Source organism: Pipra filicauda, unplaced genomic scaffold (genome assembly GCF_003945595.2).
Source record: "Pipra filicauda isolate LSUMZ 115617 unplaced genomic scaffold, ASM394559v2 scaffold312_size1046226_pilon, whole genome shotgun sequence".
NCBI lineage: Eukaryota > Metazoa > Chordata > Aves > Passeriformes > Pipridae > Pipra > Pipra filicauda.
The window spans coordinates 701,504-719,930 of NW_024104435.1; the positions used below are offsets into that span (position 1 = coordinate 701,504).

The 18,427-nt window shown below is 40.5% G+C and overlaps 1 long non-coding RNA gene across 1 annotated transcript in view; it reads right to left on the bottom strand.

The window, feature by feature from the left end:
• Positions 1–2,792: 2,792 nt before the first annotated feature.
• Positions 2,793–18,427, bottom strand: part of LOC113998565 — a 48,542-nt gene continuing 32,907 nt past the window's right edge. The window contains exons 4-5 of the long non-coding RNA XR_005564389.1: positions 6,967–7,152; positions 2,793–4,366 (exon numbers count right to left, since the gene is read on the bottom strand). This is a non-coding gene — a long non-coding RNA (uncharacterized LOC113998565). The remainder of the gene's footprint in view (positions 4,367–6,966; positions 7,153–18,427) is intronic.

Below are 18,427 nucleotides of genomic sequence, written 5' to 3' on the forward strand. Positions count from 1 at the left end.
CAAACAGCCACAAATCTCTTTGTGTTCTCAGAGCACTGGGAGGCAGTTGGTACAGCACCCTGGTGCCAACATCCTCACTCCCTGTAGCCCTCAGGTCGTTTGAATTTCTTTCACTGATTTCCCGATGGCTTCTATCCAAAAATCAGTGCTAAACCTCCTATAAACCTCATTTACACCTGCAGTGAAAGCTTTGCAGTAGCAAATGTCTTCTTTCATCTAAAATCTTTCAGCTGTCTGTCTAGCCCCAAATATATTAGAAAACTTGAATGCCTCTTGTTTGTTCTGTCATTTTAGGTCATCATTTTTGTACTAATTTTTAAGACTTTGGTTGACTGTCACACAAAGCCTTATCTAGTTGTAAAAGACCTATTACCTTGCATAGCTTTTAGCTATTGGCCTTCATTTTAACTTGCACCAGAATTAATTCTCCATCTAAGAGCAGACAGAAAAATTTCCACACTCCCACCCAAGAAATAAAATATCAAAGTAATTTCATTTCCTGATAGTCCAATTCTCCTTTTCTTTCTTTCTATTGGTACTAGTGTTCAGCTTTGTCATTTGCAAGACACTGGATTAAATGTCTGTGCTACAGTGTCTTCTCTCCTTTGCTTCTCAAGTAAAGAACAACTTATCACAAAACAACAGATTCAGTTCTAGATGCCAAGTTAAAACTGAGGGAATGTTTAGATCCAGGTCTTGCCATGGAAATGCATATGGTGTTACAGGGATTGACAAGGGAAGCTGCACCATTTTGGAAAAAAGCACTTCTAAGAATTGTCACTAGCATGTTAAATTTAAGTTACAGTCATAATTTGGTGTATTATTACTAAAATACTGTGATATGAAGATTATCACACTGAAATGCATTCAGTCATTTGAAATGTTTCTGTTTATAATCATTAATTTCATGTTGTCAAGTAGAGATTTAAGCTGATTTGACCTGTAATGACTATGTGACAAAATTTCAGTCTCTCATTTTCACATTTCCAATACACCTCAGGGAAAGTTCTTTCCCAAAGAATATAATGCTGCAGTCCTATATGTCAGGTATTCAGTTACGTGGATAACCCTAAATTGTTTCTGAGAGAGAAATTTCTATAAACTGTTAAAACTCTTAAAAATCATAGCTCCTCTTGGACAAATGCTACCAGTAACAGTTAAACAGAAGTTGCCATGTTCACTTCTATTAAGCATTTTTTTCTATACAAAACCAGTATTTGCAACCCTTTAAAAATCCTTTGACAAGTTGCAAAGGATTTACAAAGGAAAAAAAATTACCGCTTCAGCTGCAAAAGAGGGTTGGTGAGAAATGACTTGGGGGAAAAGGCTGATGAATGGAATAAGAAACCTTGGGAGAGAGAGACTGCAACAGAAATAACCAGGGAAGATGAACATAAAAGTATTAGCTAAATAATTCCCTTCCACAAAAGACCTTTCAGAGCAAATCCATAGATAGAGGGGGATGAAGGCTGCCCACAGGGAGATAAAATATTTCTTATCCTTTTTGATGAAATCAGACTCTCAGACGTTTTTCCATCTAAGAGTCTTTCTACTGTGATTAATCTGCACCTCCTCTGAGAAGGAAGTTAAAACAATCACACTTCTGTGGAAGATTTTCAAAAACCATCTGATGACTTAACAAATACCAGTCCCAGTGAAAGGCAGTTTTCACCACCACTTAGAAAAATCCCAGGAAATGGCTAATCTTGCCCTTTTGGATCTGGGAGTTTGCTGCTTCACCATGATTTGAGCAGCAGCTGGATTGATCCCTCTCAACTCCAGAAGGTTTTGCTACATCCAAGCATGTTCTGGCCTGATTGGCAGCAGTTTTCTAATTTACAGATAATCATAATTCTTCAGATAGGAGAAAAAATATCCAGTTCATGAAATACCCTGTGCACCACTCTACTTCACACAATCCACGCAGTATTCCAGGAGGGATAAATCCCAGGCCCTTTAATATGGCCCATCGTGGGCAATGTGGGGCTCATGAATGATAATCCTTGGCTATAAACTTGTGTGTCTTTTGTGTTCTTTAATACTGTTGTGACTGGTGACCCTGCTAAGTTGCTGTTGCACCATGATTTAGTTAAGGGTGATTATTTCCACATAACCTTTATTATTCTAAATTAGATCAGCTTGCTCTGAATAATTCCCTCCTTTCAATTAGAATGTTAAATCATTCTTCTTCCTTTTCAGTGTTTTGCATACCATCAGCTAGGAAGGGTGACATCATGTGCTAGCACACTTCTGTTTGCATTGATGTTACCACCTGCTGTCCCCAAAAATAAAATTTACAGAGGGAGATGTGTCTGCGAACACACAGATTTCAAGGTACAGGCAGATTCATCGTAATCCTGGCGAATAAATTGGTTTAGGACATTTAACTGAATGCATATTAAAAATGCCAGGATCAACAGGATACAGAAGCAATTGAATTTTGTGCTTTTAAGGGTTTGGGAGTTGTGTTCAACTTGGCTAAAGATGATGATGGTGATGATCACTCTGGGACTTCCAGTAAATGTATCTCCATGAATCAAGTGTCGTGGAACATCACAGAATGTCAACAGTAGGAATAGGTACGATTTGTCACACAGAGTCACAGCAGATGAATGAGATAGTCAGTGGGCTGACAAAAGCTTTGGCAAGAGCGAGACTGAGGAGAAAGAACAGGAGTGGGAAGAGATGGAATCTCAATCTCACTGTTTATTTGCCCCTTCAAGTACCACCTCAGCACTAGGTTATACCTTGCTTTTGAATAACAAGTTAAAAGTGAATCTAGTTCCAAAAGAATTAAAAATATTATTAAATTATTGAATAACCAAATGCCATGATCAACTAGAAAAAGAAATGTAGGATTTTCATTGTTAATAACAGAATCTCAGCGTTAGGCTGAAACAATAAAATGTTCCCATAGGTAGATGCAATCACCAGAGACCAGAATTTTGGACAATTTTATGCATTGGGGTGGTATTATAGCAATATAAAACAGGAATATAAAAGCTACAGGAAGCTTTTATAGTTACCTACACCGTCAATAAGACAAGTGTTATTTGCAGAAGCAGTAACTTCCTCAGTGTAATTCAAGGATAAAAGAGGTCAAGGAAGTGAGAAAAAGCATTAAATTGTGTAAGAAATTCTGGGAATCTTAAATTACCTGAAGTGCAATGGAACAATCTGGTCTTCAAAGAGTGTCAGCATCAATAGGCATTTTTGGCACCATTCATTTTTCCCATTACAGAAATGTATTCAGAGACACTGTGGTCTTTGTTTTGTAAGAATGTGAGTGGTTTACAAAGTGAACACCATGAAATAAATCTAAGGAGTTTTCTCCTGAATGTAACAGAGGTAAGAAAAATAGAGCCATGAATCAAACCTTTGCCACTTCATATTTTACAGCTACTGTTATACTGCTCACCATGAACTTCTAGGTCATTTTATGTGGAAAGAAAAATTCCAGAGATATTCAGCCTATGAAGGACTCAGTGGCAGAGAACTTTGCTCTTTTCCAAGGAGGGTTTTGACCATGGCTCCATGCATGGTTCCAGCCCTTTATTGGGTAAATGAACATTTTTTCAATCAAGCCTGAAGATCATCATCCTTCTCCAACTGAATTGGAAGAATCTGGTCACACCAATGCCTCAGCCTTTGCCAATGTGTTGAACACGAGGAGCACTTCTGATTCCTCTCAGTTTGAAACCAATCCAGCCAAACTGGAGAAGGCACAGAGAAGGATGATTAATGGTACAGAGTTTTTTCTCATGTGCAAAACCCCTCAGCTTAGGAATGAATGATACAGAGAATGAGAATAGAAGTCTAACAGAATAACACTGAGTGACAGAAGCTGGTGAAGTGAACATGGTTGTTTCTTAAAAAAAACCCACCAAGCAACCCACAAATTTGCCTGGTTATACTTTCTATTTTCAAGCTGACAATGGTGTAATTAAATACAGTAATCATCAAATCCTTGAGGCAATATTCCTTCTTGCTCCAGCTTTTCTAACTATACTCACAGTTCTGAGAGACAGTGTTTAGAGTTCTAGGTTACTGTTAAGTCCATTGCGTCAAAATATTAAATACCACAGCAACAAAAAATACAAATTTGACCCAGATCAGAAAATAGAGATGGTAAACATTATATCTTATCATTGACAACTGGTGGGACACGGAGGGGTGGAGGAACATGGGACAGAGGAGAGAGGGAGCAGGAAAGGGTCACTGCACATGGAAGCACCTTTCTCAGTTATCACTGATTTTATATGACACAGCTGAACTTTGCCTGTGTTTAGGATGAAAGTGTCATTTTCTGATTTCTCTGTCTTCCATATCCTCAAGTTAATGACAGCCAAGCTATTTCAGTGCACAGCTGAAAAAGAAAAAGATTTTTTAAGTTATTGCTTTTGAAAAAAAAAAATAACCGCAACTTAAATAGTTTTGCCTGAATACATTTTCTACCTAAAATTACATTTGGAATAATTACATTTTAAACATAACTAAGAACTTTTAGAATTTCTTATTAAGCCCCAGCATTGTAAAGAATGAAAACCACTGGATGAGGAGAGCCACCAGCTAAGGAATTGGTACTGAAGTTTTTTGATAGCTGTCAAAGTGAACTGCACTGAATTGATTCTGGAGACTTGACTTCTCTGCAAATCAGTTTACCATAGCAGTTATCATTCAGTGCAGGTCAGCTGTTCCCTGTAAACCAATTAAATATGAATGCTAAAGCCAAGTAAATTCAGTTATGAAAACATGGTTCTTTGCCCCTTGCTTTAAATCATACTCGTTTATACCAGTCCTCATTATTTATACTTATCTTTTTGCCTTTCCCAAAAGTATCATTGAGGACCTTTTCTTATCATTTCCGTGCAAAAACAAAAAATGTATTTTCCAAAAGATTTTATTATTTTTTTTCTCATTCAGAGGCAAAATAAGTACCATGGTAATCAGACACTTGGTATTTAACATTTGATAAAATTAGAGACCTTCAAAGAACCATCTGTCAGATTTTGAGATTCATTTGAGAGGGGCATATCCATCTTTCCTTAGCTTTATAAAACTCTGCTAACTCCAGAAATTACCCACGAACTCCTACAGAAGGGCACTACAGAGGTTATAAATAATATAATTTTTTTCTTGCCATCTCTAAAGATCTCACAGAGCCCTGGACTGGAACTCTTTTCCATTTTAATATGGTTCAGTGGAAACATTGTTAGAGACACAAGCTGAAAGCCCGAAACACCCCAGGCAACCAGGTATCTAAAAACCATTCCAGGAGAAATTGTTCCCTGTTTCACCTGCTCCTGCCCCACACCAGTTTCCCAGCTTAAACTACCTGCTGGTCTTCTCAAGTGTTCTTTGTGAGCCTGCAAAGAGCTCACGTTCTCTCTTAGCCGCTGTTTTTTTAGTATTTGCAGGAAAAACAGGTCTGAAGAGAACCTCACATGTGTCATTTGTCAGCTCTGCTGTGTTCTTATTTAAAGCGTGACTCATTTAGCTGAGGTACGCAGCATAAATAAACAGCCTGTCAGACAGCAGCGCTGCCCTGGCTGGGTATCCCTTTCTGCCCTTTCTTCCTGTCACTTAAATCCCAAAAGTTTTGCTCTCTTGTGACCACAGCGCAGCTCTCAACCCTCTGGGAATGAAAAAGCCCTCACCATTTCCCAGAACAGTAGTCCTTTGGGAATCTGGCATAAATAAGTAGCTGAAGAGCAATTACTACTCCACTGCCCTTTCCCAGACCTCCCTCAGGTTGTTCCCAGAGCGCAGGCTGAGCCTTCCCTGTCGCGGGGGGCTGGCACAGGGCAGGGGCCACGAGAGGAAAAGGTGCCTGAACCTTGAATGAGCTCCTAAGAGCTTTAATTACAAGATAATTAAAACTGTAATATTGTTATGATAGACCAGGCAAATACCTCTGAAAGACAGAGAGTCCTCAATGTCGTCACAGGCTGAGCATAGTAAAAACGTGTCAAAAACCTGCTCCAGTTAGTGGCATGTGGGAATTGCTTGATATCCTTTTTAGATAGATCCATTCCACACACTCCTTTTCCAAGTGCTGAATTTATATATATGCTTCAAAAAAATGGTAATATTTTATGCTTAAAAATGTTTTCAATGAATTCTTTTGGCTGGGCCTAAACTCAAAGTTGCAACAAGAGCTGTCGAGTTGTTCTCTCTGTTGTGAAACAAGATAATTGGCCCTTGAAAACAGGCCCATGTTGTACATCGAGCTAAAGGAAATTCCTTCCCACCATTCATCTGTTAGATCTTATTAAACTGCTTAGACTGGGACTACAGTAAATAGCTTTAAATTTTGAAGTCTATCACGTGGTAACCCCAAATACCCTCATTTACTGATAAAACTGAGTTTTGTGGCAATACAATTTTCATCATACCGAATAAATGCATACTTAGTAGCTTAACTCAAATTATATTTATGCATGATTCAAAAAAAAACCTCCACCAAACAAACCCTTGAAAATAAATTGTAGGAGGACAAAATGAGCTTTATTTTTTTTCTTGTACACCTGGCCTGCCCTGGGAAAATAATTCTCTAGATTTCTTTTAGCAAACCCATGTAACTATGTGCCAAACTGGGATTTCACTTGGTCAACCAAGATTATGTAACTGGGACTTTTCACTGATTTCTTCGTGCCAAAAAGTGCAGCCTAAAGAATAGAGCTTGTTTCAAGGAGCTGTAGTAGCAGCTTTTCCCTAAATTAGCAAAGTTAATTCAGTCATCTTGTTTGTTATCCCAGAATAATGATGCACAAGTTTCCAGTGCTTTTCAAAACTCTGTCTAAGTTACCATCCTGTAATTGGGGGATCTGGAGAGACAAGAAGCCTTGACAGGCACTCAAGCTTAAAAACAACCTCCCAGCATTTGCATTTCATGTGTCAGAAAGATTTGGCAATAACAGGCAATAATTGTTGGTACCAGGGGGACAACGGATACCATTTTCCCACCGAGATCCAGTAATGCAGCTGGAGGTGACCAATGGATAGATGGGCACTGCCAGGTCCCAACAGTGAGGATTCTTACAAAGCAGAAGGGATGGGGATGGCCAGGCTTTTTGATCATCTGTGGCTGGCAGTAAATTCCACAGGAATTCAGGGAGTCTGGCAATTACGATCAGCAATGCTTCAGTCACGCTGGGAAACGAGAAAAAAGGACAAGAGTTTCTGTGCATTTGTCAACCTCAACACTTGTATAGGTGAAGATGCCACTTCTAACAGGAAACTGGAAAAACTTGCTTTTTACGTGTAAAATCTTTTTATTCCTTTGATAACTTTCCTTTTAAACTTCAAATTATTATTTTAACTAAGAAAAGGCAGCTCAGAATAAATTTTAGAGCAGACATCTACACAACATTTGTCTCTAGAGATAATTACTCCCACTTTGCCACCAGCAGCAACTTAATGAAAACAGCAAGAGTTTGGCAATACCCCACAGGCATCACACAGGCACAGGAGATGTCACCAGTCCTGGGAGTCCCAGTAATAGTCAAATCCTTGAGGCAATATTCCCTCTTCCTCTAACTTTTCAAACTTTGGAAAACAGCTGACAAAAATAAATCAATAATAGTGATTTTTGCAGGCATTGCTCGGTTTGCTTTTAGTTGAAATTATTTCCCCAGAAAACAGCACTTGCTTGTATGATCCCAATAGCAACTGGCTGATAGAACTACTTCTAATTCCTATCCTGTTCTCCCCTGGAAGATTTCTTTTCCACAGTGCCCTCACATTTTTACGGGTGCATCTTATCTTAACTTGTTCCCCTTAAAACTGGTTATAGTCAAACATATATAATGTATGGCAACAGAAGAGATACAAGAGGCTGTGTTTAAATTATTAACCAGGGAAGGGCAGCCCTTGCTTTTGGTCTGCTTAATAACTCTGCTGCAAACAACAACCCTCTCAGCATCATGTTTGCATAACCACAGTCAGAGTTTCTAATTTACCCCCAGTTCACTGACTCAAATAAGTTCTGAACTATTAGGCTGGAGTTAAGTCATTTAGCTTTCAGATTTATCCCCAAAAGAAACACCTCTCTAGCAACACACTAATACCTGTATTGGCAAGCAGGGCTCTTCCTAGACCTGACATGGCACAGGACTTCCTATAAAGTCAGGTTTGCTTCTCAGAAGTGTTTCTCCAGAATGGCTCCAAGTAACTCCCTGTCTGACTCATGTCCTTCTGCAGCTCTGCACAGTGACAGGTTACAGAGCCCTCTCGAAGCTGTTGGTGAGATCACCCTGAGCTAACTCACGGTGGTATAGAGAGGCTGCTGAGCTCTGTTACCTGCCCTCTGGGACACCAGCTGGTGACAACTGTTCCCAGGTGGAATTGTGTCCATCCATGCTTGTGACAGCATTTATTTCCCATCCTGGACATGGACAGGGCACCGCTTGTGTTTTAATACTCCAGGTCAGTGAAGGTGGGAGAGAGGACAGCAGATCAAACACTGTTTGCTGCCACAGAACTGTGATAAACCGGGAACTGCCGACTTCTGGAGTGATTCTCACCTCTTCAGCAAGCTCATTGCTTTCAGGAAACACTCCTTTTCCCTGAAAAATGCTTTTCATTTAACACTAAGCTCCATTAATTTTGAACCAGGTGCCATCCTCCTTACTGCTGAGTTGAAGAACTGCTGCTTTTATTTCTGCCTGAGAATTTGTAGCTGCTGACAGATTCTTTTAATGGGAGTCTTCCTCAGATATTTCTCAAAATTTCAGCCACAAGAAGGCACAATCCTTTCTGATCTGTTACAAGAATATATTCCCATGACAATCTAGTGCCTCTTTCTTAAAATAAGAGACAAAGTAATAAGGCTATCCTGCCTTACAATTACAGCCACCTCTGCGTACTTGAAGTCACCCATAAAGCATTAAGAAATATTTTAAATTGCTGGAAAAACTCCTAGATTTTTGCAAAAAGTTTCTCGTTACTGAGCATTACTACAAAAGTCTGTCTCCAAACAACCCTGTGGCAGCAGCAGCTTTGTGCTGTCACCCACATTGAAACCAGCCTGTGTAACGGAGTGATTCCTCTCTGATAGGCACACCAAGGGATTATCTTGGCATTCGACAGCTGCTTAATCTGCAGGAGCAGGTGTTATTTTCTTCCATGAAGGATTGAGAAAAACTGATTGGCAGTAAACTGTGAAAACATTCCACCCTTTCAGTTCTTAGAGAAAAAAGCATCAATGCTTTTGCTTTGCCCTGTTTGATACAACCCAGGACTTCCTTGGCTCAGGGACTGCACAACAGCACCAGGATCCAGGCAGCAGCACTCCCTGGGGAAGACATTCCTTTTCCAGCTGAGAAAGCCTTCATTACCCAGATGTCACCTTCTCTTGAACCCATAGTGGCTTTTATAGACACGACTTAGAGGCATCTACCACAAATATCTGATACACAAAACACAAAATAAAAAGTCACGTGGATCTGGACATTTCTAAAATGCAATAATTCTGGGATTTAGCCCTTCCCTACTAATCACCTCAGTCCTTTGAGTGCATTTCTTCTTTAGACTTCAGTCCATCTTGTCTAATCAGTAAGGCAGGGATTCACCCTTACTCTTACTTCCAGCTACAAGTTTCCAAAAAACACAGTTCTTCCACACAGGTTATAACACATCCTGCTTTGTCTCTTGACAGCAATTGTGGGGAAAAAAATATTGGAGGAAGTCCAAGATTCCCTCAAAGACAGGCTCCTGTCTGGTCAGATACCACTTTAAAATTAGTTTCTAGGTGTTGAATGGCATTTTCATCCTCAGAAAAGACTCTTGAGGTCAAGTCCAACCACTAAACCAGCACCACCAAGCTCACCATTAAACCACGTCCCTAGGTGCCACATCTACCCATCCTCGAAATACCTCCAGGGATGCCACCACTTAGAGCTTAGAATTATATCTTATTGATTGGCTGTTCAATACAGCCCACCTGCTATTTAGGGTTCAGCATAAGGACACAAGCTGCCTTTGGAAAAAAGTTCATTGTTTCTGTGGTTTGGTTGTTTGGGTTTTTTTTTTTTAATTTTTTCTGCTCCATTTTTCTATTTCAGTTGTATCTTCTCACAAAATCAAAGGGAAAAGATTCAACTCTCCTTTAGTCTCCCTCTGACTCCCCTACACAAAGCCCAGAGAATTTAGTCTAAAGTGCAGCAGCTATCAGGAGGCATCTGTCTCCCAGATAGGGAACAAGATAGTTATTCCTGAGGTGGCAGTAGTAGCAAGGAAGTGACTGAGTGACATAAGCCCTGACAGTTCCAGCAGGAAAACTGCTCCCCAGGCTTCAGAGAAAAGTGGAGATCCGTCAGATCCCTGTGAGGCAAATTCACTTCCAACTCAAAGATGATGCTCGAAGCTGAGCAGATACATGGAAGCAAAAACGTCAGGCAAAGACTGGAAAAAGGATCCTCTGTGCCACCCCCACAGGAGTCTTGTGTCCCATCTCCAGCTAAGTTCAGCCCCAGTGTGCCAGAGGAAGGCAGGAAAATGGATTCTGTGCCACTCACAGCCGAGGAATGAAGCATTCCCAGCCATGACAGGAAAGCCATCACAGGGATTTGTCTTAATGCAGACCCACAGTGACTGAAGAGAAAAGCAGGCAGGGAAAGCAGCTCCAATTACCAGAGGTAATCACAATTTTAAATTGCTGAACATAAGAGCTTGACTCAAATCACAAATTCCAGTTCCCTTTTGCATCTGCACTCTATAGCAATTTTCTGTTTCCAATTTTCTCGGAAACCATTGGAATTTGCAAGTAAAATAGGAGCATAAACACTGTATTGAAACCAGTACTACTGTTCCCAAAATAAGAGAAGCTTTAAATACACCCGTGTTAAAGTAGCAGTCATGGAACTTGATACTTATTTACTGCGTGATCAGGTGATACTTTGTTTAAAAAGTGTGGGTTTTGTGCCAGTTCCCATTGAAATTAAACTAATATAGGATTTAATGTTTATCACTTTAACCAGCATTGCTTTATGACTCTTCTGCATCATTCCTCATGGGCGTCACAAGAATGCACTAGTCCCTCAAGGTATCATTTCCTGTTTCCCCAAACTAAGTTGCAACCACTTTGTTAATGGCTGAGCCCACCCGAAAGGAGGATTTGTCTCGTGCCCTGCCTGATCCAAGCGCAGTGCAGTTTCCTGGTGTTCCTCTGCACACCAGTTTACAAGTGTCACCCTGAGAGCTGCTGCCTCTTCCTGTGCCCTATCCAGGAGACATGATCCCCTAGCAACCTGCTCTTTAAATTTCCTTCCTTGCTCTTGCTTCTAAATGAGCACAGGCTCATTTAGTGTACTCACTCCCGGCCTTCAGCAGCTACAAGGTCACCCAAATTATCTTCTTTTCCTCTACTGAGGGCTGAGGAAATTCAGTTACCTCAGATTTGCCTTCAGCCATGAACACATGCAGTTACCACACTTCCTCTGCTCCCTCATTTATGGCCAGAGTACAAAGTCTTTGCCTTAAAGAAAACATCTCAGAGATGTAAAAAAATGGTTTATATATTTTTAAACTTTCAATACTTTAAAACAGAACCACTACCCATACTCCAGTTATAACCTATGTATAACTTATATACTCTGCTTGCATATAGACTAGGGATTCCACTGAAGTCTTGGGAAAACTAACAGAGAAACAACTGTCCAAATATGCATTATATTTCACTTGAAAGTACTTTTTTTCCTGTTTTTTACTAGAATGAATTTCCTCATATAATTATTTTCAAGAAAGTCAACGATGTTTCTTTCCTGCTGATGATCTTTATTTTTCTTTATAGCAAGAAAATGTTAAATATTCACACTTCTGTGATTCCAGAAACTGCTCTGTCTTTGCAGTCTGTGCAAAGAAACTCGCCCTCTACTCTTTTTAAAAGAATGTGCTGTTTGTAAAGCAGAACTAGTTCACAGGCCTCAAAAACCTTTCCACAGGTTGATAGATCGTGACAGTCACACCATGTGATGCCAATTAGTTGCTTGGCTTCAGCAAAGAGTACAACTACACGTATCACACCAGCTTCTGGCCAGACTGCTCCAAAAAGACTGAGTGCCCATTCCTGGACAGCTCTGGAAACTCAAGGCTTGGGTAAAATTCTTCCATTTTCATCTGCTGGACTACATCAGTGTTTTCAGTGGTGCTGGCTGTCTGAGTTTATTTATTGGTACATTTGTCTCTGCACTGCTGGGCAGCAATTGCAAATCTAATTACTGCCAAAGTGCCTCCTGGGGCTTCTGCACAGGTGTTTTGCTTAATATTAAATCTAAATAAAAAACTCACTAGCGGGGACCTGTTAATAACAATCTGTGACATGAATGCTCTTGAGGAGAAAAGGCACAGCTTTCAACCCCCTCTCCCCTCCAGCCCTTTAATATTTAATTCTTCAGGCAGTACCAGTGTGCAAATCAGCAATTATCATCACACCATTTCCAGGTAACAGTTTTCCTAGTTGCCAAGTGAGTGTATTCAAGTGGGGCTTTCCCTCTCCAGCACTGCTGGCAACAAAACCCTAATTGATTTGTGAGGCTTTATCTCAATGGGACAGCTTTGTTCATTTGCTTTGTGTTCTCAGTAACATCTATATAGTGCCACAGATGCAACTGTCAAGGCTAATAAATAATTCCATCCAAAAGACACGAGAAGGAATTGAAAGTAAGCCAAAATGCCTCAAAAAGCAATTTAAAATGTGCTTGCTACTCTACAAGGCACACCTTCTCTTCAGTAAATACATAAACACACAAATACAACTGAAGATGCCCTTGTAAGCATATTTTAGTGTTTCTCACTAACCCCAACAGCATAAAAGCCTTGTAGTCTTGAAACAAATTTAAAAGAAGTGCTGTGTTTTTCAGAGCTTGACTCCAAAATTGTGATGCAAAGAGCACAGCTGTGACCAATACACAGCAAAATATTGTAGAAGATGTTGACACTCACTGTTCTTCATCCTGTGCTTCGAGATTTGATATTAAATCTCTGTGCAGGTTAGAGGAGTGTTAAATGAATGATTAGCTCATTTGTTGTCAGCTGGGCTTCTCTAGCTCTCACAGGATTTATGTTACCTGATCAAAAAGTTATGCTGAGAGAGTTATTTAATTAGATTCTCAAGCCTTTGACATTTCAGGGGAATAGGAGTGTAGAAGACAGGAGAAGAATAAAAATATACCAGAGTTTCTTTTGCTAACTCCAAAGAGGTTTTTGCTTAAATTTTACTTTCTTCAGAGTCTTGGATGTCTTTTACTTATGTTAAATCAGCCAGTGCCAGTCCCCTTCTGGGCCCATCCCTGATTGCTTTGCACTGCTGGTGCTGCTCAGAGGAACAGGGATAACCCTCCAAACAGCCTCCTGTTGTTGTTGCCTTCCACAAGGTAATGAAAAGAAATGCCAAGAGCAGGATTTGTCCCTTTTTCAGTCTAACATGGAAGAAAGGCAAATTTCAACCTATTTGGCCAGTGGTCACCCATTTTCCAAAGGCTTCTGACTAAGACACTTAATCAAAATCATTCAAAATCAAAATCAAATTCATTCAATCAAAATCTAAGGTTCACAAGCATTTTTGTTTCATGAAACAGATCTTTAATTTTTCCTTTAAATGAAATCAAACTTGACCAATAATTAGCTAAGATGGCAATTTCATTTTTTAACCAGTGAGCAGGCAGGAGAAGGATTTACTTCAGTCTGTAGATGAATTTATTATCAAGAAAAGAAGGTGTCCCTTCTTTCATGGAATGAGCTTCTGAAATAAGTAGCAAACCAAATCTTTCCAATGTTTTTGTTCTAGAACAATATTTAAAAGTGAAAATCAGGGGGAGGAACGTTTAACTGTGCCATGTCATGGCTTAGATATGACTCCTGAGAATCTCAGAAGGTAAAAAAAAAATTATTCATTTAAAAAGGAGAAAAAGGGCAAAACAAGATACTGAGAACTTCCGGTAAAGACCAGTGGTGTTTAAACAGTCTATTTTTAGTGATAGGCTACGGTGGTTTTAGCTGGTTTTTTTTTAATAATGAATCAACAAAACAATGAGTAGGACTAAGAGTACAGATTAGAATAGCAATTATAGGAGTAAATATGTTTTCCATGACTACAAAAGCTACAGAAATGCCTTATTTTAGCTCTTGCTGATTAATTATCAAATAGGTCATTGCTTTGTTTGTCATAATTCAGCAGTGTCAGTCACATTTGTACTGTTATTGCACCATAGCTATTTCTACTTCGTTACTGTGGCTAGAAAAATGGGTGGGTTAAAACTATAGTAGAACCAGAGAAAAAACTGGTTTAATACTTTCTTCCTCAGGGAGGAGGAGGATGTGACTTCTTCAAAATAGTCTTTGCCCACCACAGGTTACTGAGAACCTGATGCTTTGCTGTTCCCTAACCAAACAGGGAGCTCAGGGATCTGCACCGGGGTGTGCAGAGCTTGCACCTGAGGAGAAGGGATGAAGGGCTGGGGACTCAAAGAAAGGATTACAATTTCTTCTTGTCATCTTTTTCAGCCCTTCCCACCTGAATGAGAAGCTGAAATGCTGTGTGGTATCTGAAGACAAGAAGGCAGAACTGGGAAAATTCAAACCAGGCAGCAAGATTTGGAACGTATTGGAAGAAGATACAGTGATTAGCCTGAAAGTGTAAGAACTGGCAGCACAAACCCAGTGAGAAGATCAAGAGGTTTTCCAGGAAAACACGAAAAGTCAACAAATTTCTAATTCCAATTGGGACAGGAGGTAATGGTCATTCAGGTTTTTTTAACGTTTAAAATCCCAACATTTTTAAAAAGTTATAACCAAACTTGTTCTAAATCCTTTTCTAGGGGAAATTAGAAATCGATTCAGTGTCCCACCTGGGACTGCCAACCTTTCCTGTACCTTTCCTGAGCCAGCTCTCCCCATGCCATCACTATTCCTGAGCTCTGTGCTTCGCATTTGTACCCCTTGATGAACTTTTATGCCTTTCAGATTACACTTCCAGTTTGACAAGATCATTTCAAATCCTGAGCTTTTTGTTCTCCACCATACTCCCACTCCATTTAGTGTCCTCTGAGGATTTAAACAGGCCATTCTCCAGTTCTTTGTCTGAATCATTAACAAAAACACTGACTAGTTTTCACCTCTGTGCTGTCTCCATCCATGCCATGGGCTTTTAGACAGAAACAGCAGCAGCCCTCTGCAGGCTTCCAGAAGAAGCATCGGGGTGCTATACATATGCATAAACAAAGGATAACCGAATGTTGACAACTATCATTATCTATTATATTCTACTTCTAGAAAAATCAGACACATCTGATACCCAGGAAAATACACATTCAAATCCACCCTGCTACGCATAATTGGATAGGAAATTTGGAATTTAAATTAAGGCTTTGTTTTGTACATTATAAGTCAACAGCAGTGAGATTTCAGCTCCTCCAGAGCTAAACCAACATTGCATTATTAGCATTTCTCTCTCTATTGTTTTATAGTTTCACCTTCTGCTAATTCTTTTTATTCCATTTACTGAGCTGCTGTCTTATTGTATGACTCCCTACCTCAAAAAATTCATCACTGATACAACGCAGTTACAGTAATAATTGCGGAAAGATAAACACAACAATTTATGTAAACTACCTTCCCACTGACAATGAAGCCCGTTGTTTAAGGGTAAGAAAAGCATCTCCTGGAGATGCTTCTCATCTCAGAGAAAATGTACTTTTTAATTTCACCTAAGAGCAATTTGTCAAGAACCTGTTTATTCCTCTAAACCTCTCTCAAGGTTATCTCACAGATGTTCAGAAATTAATTGAAAAAAACAGTGACAAAGCAGAGAAAATTTTGGCTTCTCAAAGTGGTTTTTTAAGTTGCAGTTAACTCCTGCAAGCTCTGTGCACAGCCAGAAACAGGCACAGGCATGGCCCAGAATAACTTAAGCACTTGCAGTACTCCCAGAGACTGAGTTGTATTCAGCCTTGAGAATCCTGCAAAATAAAGGAAAGAACAGAAGGCCTCTCTCAGCAGCTTGGGACAGAAGAGAGCATTTCCAGGACATTACAGCCTGGCTGCTCTCCCTGGCAGTGGCCTTGGGGAAGAGGGCTGACGCGGCCGTGTGCCAGCCCCACACCATCTGGGAAGCCCACCCACGAAAAGTGAGGTCTCAGAGCACCACTTTCAGCTTTTTAGGGCATTTATATCACCCAGGCAATGGTAAAGGTCGCTGAGAAAACCCAAAGTCGGATCAGACACACCCACGGTTTTATCTGTCACCCCTCTGCTCCTGGGGCAGGGAGCAGCAGCTGTCTGAGAGCACCACTGGGCAGCGCTGGCCAGCAGCACAATTTCCCGCCTGACTGGGAACAAGGAATTGCCTAGAACAGACAGATCAACCAACCAGACTGAAACTCCCCTTTGTGGCTAAGCAGGGAATCATAAATGAGGCAAAGGAGCTGCTGCTGGAGAGACCCCCCCCAGGCAGCCCTACAGCCAAGTGACTCACAGGCTGACACTGCAGGGTGTGCAAGGAGGGAGGCAACTCTGAGAGCTTCTCAGGAGGAAAACCAAAGCACCTCTGTATGGAACACCATTTTATTGGGAGAGGAAAAGGTGGGGAGCAGGGCAAAACTGCAGTGGGGAAAATCAGCTTTAAGCTTTCTACCACAGATGCCTAACACATACCATAGCAATCTATGAGGTTACAGAGGGAAAACATCTGAAAGCAAAGTAGCAAATCTCTGATCTGACCCAGAAAAAGTCAGTAATGATGAAGGGAAGGAATGACAACCTCCAGCTGACTGGGTACTGGTGTGATTCCTTTCCTTTTGTCAGCTGCAGAATAACAACTTCAGTTTAAAAGACTTCTCCCCCCTCCTCGTAGATTTGAAGAGCAGCAACTAAATTGAAGCAATTTGCCTTGAACATTTTTTTCCTCTAAATATGATTTGGCTGCTAGTCTGTACAACTGAGTCACTGTCGGTGTAGGTCAATGGTGTAGAGGCTGACTCACAGGGAGTCAGAAGAAACAGCCAGTCCCAGGCAGTTTCTGTTTGAGAGGAATGTTTGGTAAGATCTCACCTTTTATCTGCCACCTAAATATCATCTTACAAGTAATGCTAACTGTTATTCAAACGCCTTTCTTGTATATCAAAATAATGGTCTCTAACTATTAGGAAGCTGTTTCAAATAAACATTTTAAAATGTTAAAAATACAGAAATAGGTTGGCGCTGATCTGCTGTTTCAGCTACTAAATACCTGTCATTCATTTAACAAGGCTACACAACAAACTATTTTTTTCTCCACCCTCCACAAATCAACTTTCACAGCTAGTGCAACAGGAAAACTTCCTTGGGATGTAGCCAAAACAAGCAAAATGTCTGTAAAACTAGTCCCGTAATCCTGGCTCGCTTTCGTTTGAGCTGTTCAGACATTGACAGACTGCTAAGAACAACTGAGAATTCTAAAACAGGACTAAATTTTTTCATAACAGTCAGCACATCTGCCTGTTGCTAGTTCTCTCCTAATAACTCTTCCTGCCCCATGTTTATTGCCCCTAAATCGTGTGTCATAATAAGAAACACAACTCTAAGGTAAGTAAATGTAAAAAACTTCGAGTCAAAGGGAAGCCAAAGTTTTTGATGGCTGACAAGTCAGGAAGCCCCAGAAGTCCAAGCTCAGCTTTACAGCTGCTTTTTATATTCTCCAGGCTGTACTACATGGAAGTAGATTCCCCCCACACCTCTGGGCACACAGAGCACAGAACAGTTTCATTTTTGCATTACTTTTCCTCCTTTCCTTTTTTCTCCCTCCACCTAATCACAGTCCTCAGTGTAATCACTCAGCAGACTTTGTTCTCATCAGCTCGAGGTGCTGTACCCTTCAGAGGTAAAGACAAGCTTCACTCCTCTCACACTCAGCACGATGCTCTTCTGCTGTTCCTTCTTCCTGCCTTAAGCAGGGAGCTGTCTGAGAGGAGAAAAGGTGGTTACAATATTTCCAAGGGCAAAAAAAATCATATTATGAAGTTTGTCCGAGAATTTTTTTTCTCTAAATGTTCCAGCTGGGTTTTTCAGACCACAGATGTTTGAAATCTTCACAAGCCCCTCTGATGTTGCTCATTGCTAATTGGATTTTGGTATTTCTCATGTGCACTGATGTTCTGCCCATGTCTTTGGGTCTCCAGCTATTTGTTCTGCCAATCTAGATTCCATACTGGCTGATAACCCCAAGTCTTCTCTGTTTCCACCTGGAAAATCTTTTATCATTCAGAGAGTAATTTCTTGCTTCTTCTGGTTGTCTAAGTTATCCTACCTGCCCACAGTGCTGCTCGTTGTTTGAGCTGTTATCTCTAAAGACAAATAGCAATCGGCTTTGCAAACTTAGCCAGGAGCACACATTTACCCTGCTGTTCTCACCACTCCTCCCCATCCCACACCATTTACCGACCTGCTCACGCTG